This window comes from Dermacentor silvarum, chromosome 6 (assembly GCF_013339745.2).
Source record: "Dermacentor silvarum isolate Dsil-2018 chromosome 6, BIME_Dsil_1.4, whole genome shotgun sequence".
NCBI lineage: Eukaryota > Metazoa > Arthropoda > Arachnida > Ixodida > Ixodidae > Dermacentor > Dermacentor silvarum.
Genome location: NC_051159.1, coordinates 78,262,999 through 78,279,104, shown reverse-complemented (window position 1 = coordinate 78,279,104; position 16,106 = coordinate 78,262,999).

Here is a 16,106-nt window from a genome sequence, read left to right as displayed (position 1 = left end):
TATTGTCGTGAAGTAATTAACTAAGTTCATTAGTTAATTTTTGTTCATTAGTTGAATATGTGTTTCGATTTCTCGTGCTACTAATGTCCGCCTCTTCGAATAGCCCAGCTCAACGATAAGAATTATGCCACCTGACACAGGCGACCTTTAAAAATTTTGTAAAGCTTAATTCTGAACACCCAGTATATCTTAAAAATTTGTTTCCATTAAAACAGATCGCACCACGCGCAAAACATAAATAAAAGAAACAGATATACAAAGTCTGCCCCTTGTATCAATCATGCGAAGGGAGCCGATACATGATCGGAAGTCTCGCTTCGTCCCGTATTTTCAGTTCAGCGGTACAAACTCATATTAGCTATAAAGCAACTAGCTCAGTTGAATACTATTCAGTGTTACCCCTCTGTGTACGGCGCCGACCATTCCAGTCCACGAGCCATTCGACAAACGAACACCGTAGTCACGTGCACGTCTGAACGTGCATCTGGAAGAAAAGCGTTATTGTACGTTTAGTTTTTGCAACGATGAAAAGGCAGCCACAGAAATTGTAAATTATAACCCGGAATTGGCTGGTAAAATAACCACAAGCTATCGTTAAACGGAAATTGTAAGGAAACCTGAATTTCACCATGCAAAAAAAAATCAACTTCGAACAAACTGCACAAGTTATCGTGCACAAATTGCACAACGTTTACAATGTGCCCTGGTGAAATGAAAAATTAGGTGTTTTGTAAGTTCGAACTTTACGAAAATCTACGAGGGCATTTGCGGGTGTGTGTCTTTCAATTTAGCTCAACCTTCGCGTGTAACATTAGTACCACGATGCATACGTAGAAAAGAAACCTCTGTCCTTTGTGGACTAAGCTCGCACAACTCGTCTATGACGAATACAGATCACCCGACTACTTCCAAGAGGATCGTCCACAAAGAATCGAACAACCAAGGCTGCTGTAAACGGTTTTCGTGGGGCCTTTTTAAATAGCCCCCAAAGACGTTATCAATCAAATCAAATCATAAAACGAGGAGATAAACAAGTGTTATCTTCAAAATGTCATGAAATGCAAGTGTTGGAATAAATATCCCGTATTTATTTATCTCGAAGGTATACTCGTTTGTCATTCGGGATGATGTAGGAAATTTGAAAATAAGTGTACAGGTGTTTTCATGGATTGCGTACGGTAACTTCATATGACATTTCCTGTACAGTTCAATATGTAGCCCTCCTTGTATGGGACAGTGCTCCTGGCACTCTCAAAGTCCCGCGAAGGAGTACGCACGTGAAGTTTAAGCTGCTGGCGACAACACTGAGCGCATTTCCTCCAGCACCCGCCATGGATAGCTTGCCATCATGATAAACGGCGGTTTGGTATGGGGGCCACTGAAATAAACAATGAAGATGGTCTGATATTATCTGTTCACATCAACATCTTGCGGCATCTACAATCAGTAAAACATCCATCTCATGGCTTGTTACTTGTAAATACCAGTGAAACTTGCATTTGGACGTTAGTTCAAGGTACATGGGAGGATCTAGGCGACAGCCACATTGAAACGCTGACGCCACCACTAAGCAGTCTCAGAGTACAAGATAAAATTATACATCTGTACAGTAGAATTTGGTCTTTTCCTTAGTCAGCAGGCATTTTTCTGCAGTAACTACTCGGTCATCTGCAAAAGCCATCAACCTTCTGCCTTCAGCTTAAACTGCATGACAATATACATAATAAAAAGATAATTTTTTCTGGGATTACAAGGTATATTGTGATTTCAATTACTGTCTGGCATTCGAATTTTATATGTTCGTATGTGAGTGCATTATTCACAGAGAATATGACTAATGTTTGTTTCTTCATTCGTGCACTATTCTTTCCCATGAAACTCCTGTTTAAAAGCAAGAAGCCTCTAAGAGTGACTAAAAGGACGCATGGTCAAAATGGAAAGAAAGAATCACTCGAGCTCATTCAAAAGCTCCAGAGGCACAACTTTTAAATAGTTTTGAGTGTGAAGCGTCAACCGACACAAAATCATAACGCGAGAAGGTGGTTGGTCTATCAAGAAGGACGCCAAACAGCTTGCTCAGTTTATGAACGCATTTTGACTGTTACTTTTCTATTCGGCGTCCTCCGTGCTATGCCACTTTGGCGTGGTGGTTAGAAAACGATGGAAGCGGAATTCTCTATGTAAAGATTTCAAACAATGTTTAAGTCACCGCGCGGCACCATTATTGGCAGTGATGGTGATCCTGATAACACATTTTATGGGCCGGTTTCCAATCACAAACTTGAAGAAATTCCCTACAGATAGTACCTCGCCACCTCCTGTGTAGCTGACTCACTTCCTGTCCCACCCTCTCTACAATATTCCAGAAAACCCTTGTATTCCCCGTCAGCACCGTTTTGGAGGCATGAGACACCGGACTGAGCGTTAAAGAATCTTGATGCTGCTTGATAAACTGATAAACCATACTTACATGATGAAACATGATCCTTAATGGCTTTGTGCTGCTACTGGCCATGCTGAAAATAATAAAGCAGGGTGGTTTGTTGCGTGAGCTTGTGCATAATGAGGTTAGTATGGTTGCAGCAGGTTTGTTATCACTTCTGGAGGAGGAAAAGCTTCACTATAAGTGATAACCACAAAATGACATTACACCCAGAAGAGATCATAAGAAACCATGCAGCAAACATTATCACGTACAAGTGACGCCTGCGGCAGAATGGATGTTCCACGTCCACCGTCAAGGCCGTGATTGGTGGCGCTGGCTAACACTCCCAGGTTTAGTTCTAGTCGATAAAACTTAAATACCCCAGAAAGTGGGTTGGGGAAAAGGCGCCGCGTTAGCTCAAGTGTTAAGAGCATCGCACGCGTGATGTAAAGATGTGGATTTGTGCCCCACCTGCGGCCAGTTGTATGTTCAGCCACTTTCATTTTTATTAATTTGTCATTTCTTTTATTCAATTAATAAGTACAAGCTTTTTATATGCTGACCTTGGTGTCTTTGTTTGTTGGTTTCTTATGACATGACTAATAAAAATCAGGCCCGCAGTTTCGTTTCTTTTCCTTCACCCAGAAGATGCCACTTCACCCTAACGAGTCGTAATTCTGTCTGTCGTATTGTTGTGTAAGCAAAATCACTAGCGATGTTGACTCTCAGCCTCTTTTGACAAAGTAATAATGAGCTACTTTTAATCACATTCTGATTATTTTTAGTAAGGTTAAGATTGTTAAGGTAGTGAAGGCTACTTTACCCAATTTTTTAACGTCCGTTCTAAGTATCCCTATTGCTCCTATCTACGTGCTAAGGACGAATAAATCGTCACCAAAGAAGGCCGCCCTTATACCCACTCAGGATTTAATCCCTGATCCACTACATTTCGGCCACCGTACCATCGTCGGCTTTGGAATGTCCTCCTAGTTTTTGTTACCGCCGTAGCATTTCTCACGCTAGCTCTGCCTTTTATTGCGATAGCAATTATATGGACACTTCAACCGGATTTCTGCCGTCGCCGTCGCCTTGAGGTTCCGTATAGATAAAATCTGCGCCGCGCGCCGTATGCCCGAGCGGAAGCGTGCGGGGACGCGCGCTATCACGGAGAGCAAACGCACTCAATCTCCCACGGGCAAGCAAGGAAGCGGGAAGCCAACGCCGGAGGGAGCGGGATGGGGGGGGGGGGGGGGGGGGGGGGGAGCGCCCTTCTACTCTGCCAACAACCGCGCTCATCGCTCTTTCGCACCGTCTCTTATCTCCACACGGTATGCGCTGTGCATTCGCCGCTCAGTTTCCGTTGAAGCGATAGACCGCACGTACCTCGCCCGCTGCGGCGTATGCGCTTGCTGCCAGCGTTTTGACAGTCGTTGTCTGCAGTCATTCAGTGTGATCTATTCATGTTTGTTTGTGCGCGCTCACACCACGCTTGTTCATACAGTTAGTAATAGTCGGGCCACATTTTCCAACGCACGCTACACATGCGATGCTGCCCAGATCGGCAGTGCAGCGCTACAGGTGTGTCCCTTCGCACTCGCTGCCCACGGGAAGCGCTTCTCATCAACACTACCGTTTCACACGCGCCTTCTCATGGTCATCGAGTCTCTCTTCATGTCGGTCTACGTACGCCGCAGCACACCTGCTGACTTAATCAGCTCATGTTTACTACAATTCATATTGCTACCAAAGCCGCTCCCCTTACTTCGTATGACATTGATGTGCTGCTATCGCATTCATTGCTTCGCCCTTAATTGTTGACTTTTTTATGATGACCTTCTACAATTTTCCCTCGAATCCATTATGTTTTTAAATTTACTTACGTTGTTGCTTCTTTGTTGTTGTTTTTCTCGTCTCGTCTTCTCCGGATAGTCTAAGCAGTTTCGTGGCAGCTCGTGGCTGAAAGAAGCGTCAAGTATGTTTGAATCTGACCAACTGATGTCACTCCGTTACGGAGAAGATATTATAGTACTTCTGTTTCCATGGTAACATCACCCACCGCGAAAGATGCGCGGCATGGTGTATAACCTTCATTCGGAAAATCATACCCCTGCTTTCTTATTCAAATCTCTCCGCGCTTAAACGTTGCTTCGTTTTCTCACAGAACACACTTGGCCATTGCTCTTCAGGTCGTCTCTTCTATTCACGGCAGATACGTACATTATCTGTTTTAAAAACATCATTACCTTCCCGAATTCAAAATAAACATATATATGCTGATGAACATTGAATGCTTTTATTGAATGAAGACGATTTAGACTACATGCAATGCGTTCATTCAAATTAGGTTACGTATCTTCTGTCCACAAAGATACTACAAGAAGCGCTTCGTGTAGTAGTCCCCAAAGATCTTAATAAGTGCGAATGGTCATCTTATGAACTCGGGAAGCTTAACATCCGACTGCCTTAGAGACATGACAAACAAGCGTGTTTTAAATTGCACGTCGCTGGAAAATATTACGCCCATGCAATGCCATTTGCATGAAATGGCTATCATTCCTTAGCATAAGTAAGCCGTTATTGTATTTGACAGCTTGCATGTTATATCAGCCAGCTATCACCAGCCGTAGGAACCTGTTAGCTTTCGTGGAATAGCAGAACGCTTTCCGAAGCAGAACTTCGGATGTCTTTCATCTGAGTGCCACATTGAGTGTTTCAACTTTTCGACGTGCCAGGCTCGTTCTACACTGAATAAATTACATTGAGTGCGTCCACCTTCTCACCGCATACAATCGATGCGGACCTGCAGCATCCTTACACAGAGTATGGTAATCGCCTAAAAATGCGAAATTAGATATTTAAAAAAAACATTTCATTTGTTGAGAACTGTTTGCCATGGGCTGCCGCTTATATGCAGCCTTATGGTCCACTATCGTCCGCTATCGCGGTAAATCTACGCCAGTCGTTCATTGCGCACGCATCGTACGACGGGAGTGCGGGCCTTTCCTTTGTAAATACAAAGCTACAGCGAGAAAAAGAAAGATTTATTCACCGACAGAAAGATTCACCGACATACAACTGTCAATGAACCTCTGGAAAATGAAGCACGCACCCAAAGATGGCACAAGCCTAAGAAATCAATGAAGGCATTATGCTAGCCTTCCAGGTCAACGCCAAGTTCGGAGGTAACATGAACTGACATCGCCCAAATCACGCGAAAGCATTGTTACCATCCGACGAGCGATAAGAACGATATAACAAAATAAAATTTCAGATGTGTATCCTATGACAAATTTTTTAGATGCGAAGCATCTTATGGTCGGGGCTATGTCCCTCACTCCGCCGTGCGGCGTCCACACCCCTACTGCGCATGTACGCCAAGCTCCGGCTTCCGGAAGCCGGCTTCCGCTTCCGGTTCCGGTTCCGGAAGCCAGCTTCCGGAGAACGCTTCCGGCGTTTTGCCCGAATGATCCCCCGGTGCTTCGCCCACTCATCATCATTCACTTCGTGGATATGCGGTGTTGAGGAGAGGGCTCGAGCCGCTGTTACGAAACGGCAGCGGCGACAGGCCGATCCAGAACTTCGGGCTTGCGAAGCCAAAAGAAAACGTAAACGCCGCCGAGGAGCTGCTACTGATGCAATAAGAGCTCGCGTAATGGGAACTTGAGTCGACCCCATGGCTGCTTCGCACACTACTCAGGGTTCCCCTACGGGAAGATGGTGTAATTTTTTTCGCTTAGTGCCGTCATCGCAGATAAAGCAGGTGCGCATAAGAAGTGCTCTTCTATTACAGTGATTGTTTTAGGCTGAAGAAAGTAGGAGCCGACGGCAACGCGTTTATGCAGAATTTCGCGGTGGTTCTCCCATGTTCTTCGTGACTGTCAAGAATGCATGGAATAGTTCGAAATGCGTAAAAAAATTTTGCACCTATTAAATTCACCTATTTTGAACTACCATGTAGGAGTAGGACACTGATCGGCAGGAATAGGTTTCTTGTGAAAGCTGTCAAGAACCCAAGAGCTAAAGTGCGTTTCTTCTGATGAAACAGACTAAACGTTGTTTGAAACGTTGCTCTTTTAAAAGAAAGACAATTCTAATTTTAAAATATTTACCCCTGTAGATTTGTAGGGCTGTTGCGTCCTTGTGCCTGTTGCAGTCGTCAACTCTATGTACAGTAAAACGTTCTTCGGGAATTGCACACAGAAAATGTGTGTTTGCGACCTGCTCCGACGACCGGGGTTGTTTTTTACCTCATAATTCTTGTCGCCAGCGCTGATCAGATAACCTGAGAATCGTTTCCTGATTTTTTACAACGCCAAATAAGATGTATTCACTTAAGCATGGCAAAAAATGTTGCTAGTGGCCGGTCGAGCACTCGACAGCTGCTTGATTACCGGCGCCGAAAGAAAACTTGCACTACCCGCTCTTGCGATTCGGGGTCTGTTTCCGCGACAATCGCAGAAACAGAACGATGACAGCTCCGCTGTGTCGACATATTTCCCTTCCTGGAACTGGTCGCATTTTATTTACAAATGGTTCCACGTTTATTAACTACTTTGTGAATGAGAGCGAGAAATTAATTATGACAGGAATCATTTCAGATGATTGTCAAAGTCAGTGATAGCATTCTTGTGTAGCGCGCTACATACCCCCATGCCGTCCGTGAATGGCGAAACCTTATTAGCACATCAGCAAACAGTTGGAATTGCAATCTCGCTGCCAACCACAAAGCCAAAATTTTTCACGATGCCGTATATCGCGTTGTAACCAGTGCACACCAGTTTAAACTCTGTAGCAACCTCCAATATCCCTATAAACCTTTTACAGCACCATACCATGGGCACCACCATATTTGCTCACGTGACAGCTCGCGCCCACCATTGAGCGCCTTCTGATCAGTGTTTACGCCCCTGCTTACAATCGCCATGGCGGATGCAGGCACTGCTCAAACAGGCGCTATCTTGGCCAGCACGGTGAGCCGTGAGTGGGTAGACAACACTTTGACCAAAGCAGTAAAAATGTACCTTTGATTTATCCGCTCAGTCTGTGGTGCAATCTTAATAGCGGGCAGGCTTACCGGGTGAATCGTACAAATGTAGCAGCCGGATGTTTGCTTTTGCCCTTTATATTTTAATATTTACCCCTGTAGATTTGTATGACTGTTACGTCCTTGTGCCTGTTGCAGTCGTTAACTGTGTGTATAGTACAACTTTGTTCGGGGATCGCACGCAGAAAATATATGTTAGCGACCTGCTACGACGCCCGGGGTTGTTTTTTGCCTCGTAATTCTTGTCACCAGCCCTGATAAGACAAGCTGAGGATCGTTTCCTGATTTTTTACAACGCCAAATAAGATGAATTCACTTAAGCATGGCGAAAAATGTTGCAAGTGGCCGATCGATCACTCGACAGCTGTTTGATTACTGGCGCAGAAAGAAAACTTGCACTACCCGCTGTTGCGGTTCGGGTCAGCGTTTAGGCAAGGAATCCTCTAGGCAAAGGGATCAGTACGTCCGGGAGTAGGAACCAAAAAAAATGTTTGTTTGTTTGTTTGTTTGTTTGTTTGTTTGTTTGTTTGTTTGTTTGTTTGTTTGTTTGTTTGTTTGTTTGTTTGTTTGTTTTTTGCACATTCACAAGGGCTCCTGATATGGAAGCCGGCTCCATGTAGTAGTACTTTGAATATCGGAGCTCACGACACACATGTGAGCACACGTCAGGACACACTCACTGCATCAAAGGTGTAAGCTTGTAAAGCAGTTCATCTCACTGGGTGACCAGACGAGGGACTCTGATGACTACGTCTTAGTCAATCATAATCGTCGCATTGTTCGTAAAATCCCGCCCATGATGTCGCATCGTTCCGCCGGACTCCGCCTCCAATGTTGCGCGATCGCCCCCGCATATACGAGGCCGCCACGTTGTAATTTGGGAACCTGAAATCGATGCAATTCCCGTGTAAGTCCTCGATGTTGGTACCTTCCATAAATTAGTGGGATATCCGTGACGGTCCGCTTTCAGAGTCATGGAGGGCGGCAGTTGTCGCTTTGAAGTGAGCTCCTTTGTTTGCGCCTCACAGTCAGTGTCGGGTCCCGTCGCCGTCTGGCGGGCGCTGATGAAATGGCTACCTAGTGGGAAGCAGCTAAGGGATGCTCTTTGCCGTTTTGAGACGTAACACTGCCTATTATTCCCCGTTTGACTTCGCTGTTATGAAAATTGAAGTCGCTCAAATACTCGTATACCAATCGAATATGCGTGTGGAGGACGTAGCGCTGACTTCCACACTTATCGAAGTTCAACATTCCATGATATTTTGTGCCAGCGGTGGTGGTTACGCTTTGTTGCTGCTGCCGATGATGTTGCCTGGCAGTCATTGCCGGCAGCTGGATATCTCTCTTTCGTCTGCTTTCCTCTACGTGACGTGATCAATAATAAATATGGGTAGCTTAAGCAGACTCTATACATGTATATCAAAGACATGGAACCCCCCCCCCCCCCCTCTCGCCTCTGCGTGTGCTTGTGAAGAAATTAAGTAAAAAGTAAAGTAAGCTGAGTAAAATACAGCAAGTACGACAGGTACAGTGGGCGTTTGGAGCAACGGTCTCTCATCGCACCGCTGAATGGACCAGTCTTCGAAAACGCATCATTGAGACGACCCGCCCGATCGGAGAAGACTTCATCAATTGTTAATCTCCGTTAAGCGTAGATGGCGTCGTCCTCGTCGGGGCGAAGTGCGTTTCACAAGTCAAGGACGGCTATACACGTGAAAATGCAGGTGTGACCAGGCTATACCTACTCCCATAGCAATAGCTTGTTCGCTGCGTCTTTGCGCTAGAAAACCTCAATACGCGCAATAACGCGTCATGCTTTTTTTTTTTCGAAGCTTTCGTCGCCTTGCTCCCTCATACTAGAGGGTTGCATTTCCTGCGGCAAGTGCAAGGGCCGCTGTGTCTTCCGCTGTGTGCGAGCATGCAGCCTTCATTTGCCTTTACGTCAACAGATTCAGAATTGTACAGAATATTTCACCGCACAGCATAGATATGGCATGTGTACGCATTTTAAGTAGTGCGTGCAACTCATTTCTGCTTCACTTACGCCGGTGCAAACAGGACGCGGGGAATCTCGACTGATTGGTGTACTAGTGATGCAGGAATGAACTCCCGTCTTGTTCAATACATAGTTCAACGTTTATTAACTGCTTTGTGAATGAGAGAGAGAAATGAATTATGACAGGAACCATTTCAGATAATTGTCAAAGTCAGTGATAGCATTCTTGTGTAACGCGCTGCATACCCCCATGCCGTCCGTGAATGACGAAACCTTATGGGCACATCAGTTTTTCTCAGGACGCGTGAACTCCGACGAGAACTGTCAGCGCCTACAACAAGAGTTTACTTACGCTGTACTGCGCACAGCAGTAATCCATGCTTGTCGGCTGTCTGTTTCGTGCATTCTGTTGCGAGTCGGTGGAATTTCACTGCTGGCATCAACTCCCTTCGTGTGTACATTGCTGGTTTGGGATTCTACAACACAACAGCAACTACCAGCCTTCCGTAATTGCTGGTTTGGGATTAAACAATACAACAGTAACTACCAGCCTTCCGTAGGGGCGCAATCGCAAACAAGAGCCGTTTCGCGCGCAGACTGAGCCAAATCGGTCTCGGACCGATTTTTTCGCCATGGCGAAGAGGAAACGCGGTGGAAAGTCGTTGTGCTCGACCGGAAGCTACACTAGCATGTAAACATCCGGTCGTAAAATTGAACATGGCACCAAACGTGATCGACGCGATCAAGAACCACCCCTTTCTCTACGACAAGAGTTGTGCTAAAACGTACTGTCGGCAATACTCGCGATAGTATCCAACGTCGCGCGACCGGAGGTGCGGCAACGAAGCCTTGGCATGACCCAACTTCTAACACTTTAGCAAAGCCAGGCGAACCCACCACCGCCGTTTCCGAGGTGTCCACGTCTTCCGTTATTCATTGTCCATTTCTAGAAAACAAGTAGGTAGACGTATAAAAGCCCTTTATTCTCCCACTTCCATGGCAGACATTAGTTAGGCAGATTCCTCGTTGGCGCTCTATAATTCTCCTCGCACGTGCACGGTATGTTGCAGAAGTCGCGGTGTGCTTTTTTCGTCGCGACGACAGATTGGGAGCGTAGGTCTCACGTAGGACGCGCAGGCTTTGGTGAGCCCCAACACAAGGGCCAGCCCGGGTTTTAGCTTTGGTGTTCCCGTTGCCGCTTTGGTGTTCTGGAGGCGCCGGCAATAATACGAAATGATGAAATGTTATTAGAACTTGTAAATAAAAGCTATTAAAGAAATACAATCACCCCTAGGCACCAACCTGTGACTCAGCGCTACCGCGCCCGTGTGAGGAGAATCACGGAACGCCAACGAGGAATTTACCGAAGGTCGCAGATGAGACGCTAAGTTGCGGAAAATGATCACTTTTGATCACGGGTGGGGCAATGAATGAACATACCGCTCGAAATGCGATAATGAGCGCCACTACTCCTACAAACGTACGCAGACTAGATGGATGTGGACGAAAGCGGCAGCGGCGGCCGCGGCGCTAGCAAAACAAATGTGAACAACTTCGACATGGGCGGAAAAGATTTTCCGGCCGCTTTGGCCTTACCGCCCTCTTGCCGCTTCCCAAGTGTGAACGTAGCCTTCATCTAAAAAGCAGCTGCCGCATTTGTTGCTTCAGCCACATTCCCGTCACATTCTCGCCCAAAACCTCACAGAGTGTCAAAGCCTTGACAAACACCGTGACAGTTTTTTTCATATGCAGACATGATTCGCTGTAAATTACCAACCCAAACAGCAGCCCCCAGGAATGAAATTGTGATAGCAGCACCGGTTTCTTGAATTATGTCAGCGCGAAGCGACGAGAACAAAGGGTGAGTAAGCGGGGGGGGGGGGGGGGGGGGGATTGCGCAAAAAAATTCAGGGGAGGGGGGGGGGGGGGGCTCCACCCCCTGCATGGCTACGCCCCTGGTAGCGTGTCTGGCTGCTGTGCTGAAGGAACAGGGTTAAAAGCAAACTATCGGACCAACTTGGGTCGCTGAGTACGTAGCAATCTGTACATACGTGCCGCTCTTCAACGAACCACTTTCACGCGGACATCGGTCAATCTAGAGGCGCAGTAGCGCACCCAGGATCTCTGCCAGGGGGGGGGGGGGGGGGGGGGGGGTTGACTGTTTGCTAATACCATCTAAACAGCACTAATTTCGATTTATTCACGGGAAATTGTCAAAAGATGCGCTTTTTGCGAGTGTGCAGACGATTGCGCGTCTTACATCTTAGTTGCAGTACTCAAATGCCTAAGGAAAGAAAAGGGGTTAAACAAAATAGGGGGGTTAAGTATGCCTCAGGGGGGGGGGGGGGGGGGGTTACAACCCCCGAATCCCCCCCCCCCCGTCGGTGCGCCACTGCACTGAGCATATATATATCATAAGAAGCCAACAATGACACCAAGGACAATATAGGGGAAATTGCTTGTGCTTACTAGTTGAATGAAAGCAATGATAAATTAATGGAAATTAATGGAAACTTCTCGGGCAGCAGTGGCAGCAGACGGTTCATCGGAGCACCGTCTTAACTATCTTCTCGCCTATGCGCAGGAAACCCGCAAAGTGGACGTCATCCGCACATCCATGCCAGCCTACATTGCCCGGGAACTGACCAACTGAAACCAAGGAAAGTTGGCGCCATCCGTATATTCATCACAGCCCTGCACTGACACGTGACGGACCAGCTGGTGGTACGCCCCCCGCCCTTTATATACTCGGACGCATCGTAGGACTCAACCACTTTTCGGGCAGCAGTGGCAGCAGACGGTTCATCGGAGCACCGTCTTAACTATCTTCTCGCCTATGCGCAGGTTGGTTACAGTTCTTTGTACGTTAGTTATCGCTTTATAACTGCTCCTGCTGCTACTGCTGCAACTCGTGTTTTGTACTTTGTGACTAGACAAGTGCTGTAATGAGTGACATATGTGAATCCTGTAAACAATACTTTTCTGGAGATGAGGATGTCATAACATGTACAGAATGCTGACAATGCTATCACATCGGAGAATGTATCGGTATAAGTGAGCGTATCTATAAAGAGAAAGGGAAACAGGAAAAGAAAGCCTTAAAATGTCAGACCTGCCGTATGCCTTCATCTCGGAACAGTCGGATGAATAATAACGCTGATCAATCAGCTTTAACAGAAGCCTTAAGCCAGCAACTTACGGAAATTAAAAAATGCTTGGCGCACTTGACAACCAAGGTCGGTGACCTTGCAGAATTAAAGCAAACAGTGACCAGCATTGAACGATCCATTCAGCACATGTCAGATACGCATGACAAGCTTCTTGAAATCAGCGCAAGGCATGAAAAAGAGATAGAAAGCCTCCGCAACAGAGTGGAAGCTGTTGACCAAAATTTCGACAAAGCAGAAATTTGCAAGCTAATACTAGAGCTAAATGACTTTCAGCAATACAGTCGCCACCAGAATCTGGAAATACATGGCATGCCGTTTATTGAAAAAGAGGATACCCTGTCACGAGTTGACGACCTTGCCAAGAGGCTTGACCTGCAGTCACTATCTGACTATGACATTGAAAGCATGCATCGCTTGCCACCACGTAAAGGAAAACCCCCAGTTATACTTATAAGATTTGCTCGACTGAGCTTGAAGGCAGCATGGCTTGCAAAACGTGCCGAACTAAGAGAAAAAACAGTAATATTCAACTATTTGATAACCTAACTCCTGTAAATAAGTAGCTCCTTTGGATGGCAAAGACTAGAGCCACCGAGATGAACAATCGATTCACTTGGTCTTCACAGGGAAGCATTTTTGTCAGAAAGAATTCTGAAGCACGTGCAATCCGAATTGCATCTGAAGATGATCTAATCAAGTTTGTTTAAACACCTACTATACCTATTGCTTTTTCTAGGTTTTTTTTTTCCTGTTTTGATGAACAATTCGATGCATCACAACGCTGTCTCTTTAAAGAATTTGATTAAGGGCTCGGACTTTCTTTCTGAACGTGGTCTTTCCCTTTATCATATTAATGCACAGCGTATGAGAACAACGGTGAAGAAATTGAAAGTGAATTGGTGCACCTCGACTATGACTTTGATATCATGGGCTTCTCGGAGACATGGTTTTCTTCACAGTCAGACGTGGTCAGCTTGGGAAATTACAATACGGAATCAATATTTAGAAATGGAAAACGTGGTGGCGGTGTATCTTTGTATATTAAACAAACTTTGCCTTATGAGGCGTGGCCCGACTATTGTATGGTGTGTAATGATTTCCAAGCAGTTACTGTAATACACAACAAGGTTGTAATAGTACTCATCTACCGCCCCTCAGATGGTAACACTGACGAACTTCTTGAGTTTTTAGAGAAGCTTCAACATCATACTAATTCTAATCGATGGTTCGATCATGATATCATTTGGTGATTTTAATATAGATGTATCAAAAGATGGTCCTACTAAACAAAAACTAATGGAGTCAATGTTGTCCCATGGCTGTGAAAATATTATTAACACCCCTACCAGAATAACAAGCAAATCAGAAACGATCATTCATCTCTGTTTCACTAATTTATCCCCTGACAATACATTAGCCGGAGTATTCAGCTCTGGTATAAGCGACCACTTACCTTTTTTTGCACTATCAACAATGCCAGAACTGAAGAATTCTCCAAAATACATGCGTAGAAATATAAACGATACAAATATTCTCCGATTTCGCTCTCTAATGCTTAACTGCAATTGGGATGACCTGTACCGAGAACCTGATCCGTCTAAGGAATACAACCTGTTTATCGCTAGTGGGGGCAACGGTGCTTCTCTTGACCTTCATTAAAGTTCTTTGTCTGTCTGTGTGTCTGTCTATGGCGAAAATTGTTAGTAATTACAATACTGCTTTTCCGTACGTTGTTGTAAAGAAACACAAATGATCAAGAAAGGAGTGGATTACGCCGGCACTTCTAAAGCGGATCAATAAAAAAAACTTCCCCAGCATTTTTTGAAAATAAAAAAAACAAACTGACCTCATTGATTTCAAAAATTTCAGAAACAAAGTAAACAGGGACCTCAAGAAGAAGAAATTAGACTTCTATGCCTAGAAGTTTTCTACAATGATTAACAACTCAAAAATGGTTTGGAGTTCAGTTAATAAATTGATAAAAAGAAAACAGGCCACTGTCCCAGCGATATACAGATAAACGATATTCACTTCAGTGGCAAGGCACTGGCAGACAAATTTAACCTTTACTTCCTTGAGGCAGGATCGTCAAGTAATATAACGCAAGCGACTGACCTTAAACCGGCTGAATGCTATATTGAAAGCTCTTTCACTAATTCTTTGTTTTTATCACCCGTTACCGAGGAGGAAGTAGCCACTGCCTTATGCTCACTAAAGAACAGTTCACCAGGCGAAGATGGCGCATTACCTATCAAGGCAGTTGTTGATTTGATTGTTGCCCCATTCACTTACATATGCAACAGACTCTTCTTGACGGGAATTTTTCCATGTGCCATGAAAATAGCTCGAGTAACAATAATTTTTAAAGGAGGTAATAAAAATGAACTTCAAAATTATCGCCCAATATCTATGTGGCCGCTTTTCTCTAAGGTCGCGGAACACCTGATATATAAGAGGGTATATTCTTTTACAGCCAACAGAAGTGTCAGTTGTGAAGAACAGTGTGGATTTCAACCAGGTAGATCAACTCAGACTGCTCTACTCCGTATTAAGGATAGCCTACTTCATAACTTTGAAAAAAAGTTTTACACTGTGGGAATATTTCTCGATTTCCGAAAGGCTTTTGATTCGATAAAGCATGACATATTAATTAGGAAACTGCAAATGTATGGAATACGCGGGATTGCGCTTGATCTAATGAAAAGCTCTCTTTGGGCCAGGAAACAATATGTCATCATCTTCATCATCATCATCATCAGCCTATTTTATGTCCACTGCAGGACGAAGACCTCTCCCTGCGATCTCCAATTACCCCTGCCTTGCGCCAGCGTATTCCAACTTGCGCCTGCAAATTTCCTAACTTCATCATCCCATCTGGTTTTCTGCCGACCTCGACTGCGCTCTGCTTCTCTTGGTATCCATTTTGTAACCCTAATGGTCCACCGGTTATCCGTCCTACACATTACATGGCCTGCACAGCTCCATTTCTTCCGCTTATTGTCAACTAGAATATTGGCTATCCCCGTTTCTTCTCTGATCCACACCGCTCTCTTCCTTTCTCTTAACGTTAGTCCTATGATTTTTCGTTCCTATCGCTCTTTGTGCGGTCCTTAATTTGTTCTCGAGCTTCTTTGTTAACCTCCAAGTTTCTGCCCCATTTGTTAGCACCGGTAGAATGCAATGATTGTACACTTTTCTTTACAACGACAGTGGTAAGCTCCCAGTCAGGATTTGGCGATGCCTGCCGTGGCACTCCAACCCAATTTTATTCTTGTGTAAATGTATTTCTCATGATCAGGGTCCCCTGTGAGTAATTGACCTAGATAAACGTACTCCTTTACAGACTCTAGAGGCTGACTGGCGATCCTGAATTCTTGTTCCCTTGACAGGCTATTCAACATTAGCTTTGTCTTCTGCATATTCATCTTCAACCCAATTCTTACACATTCTCAATTAAGGTCGTCAATCATT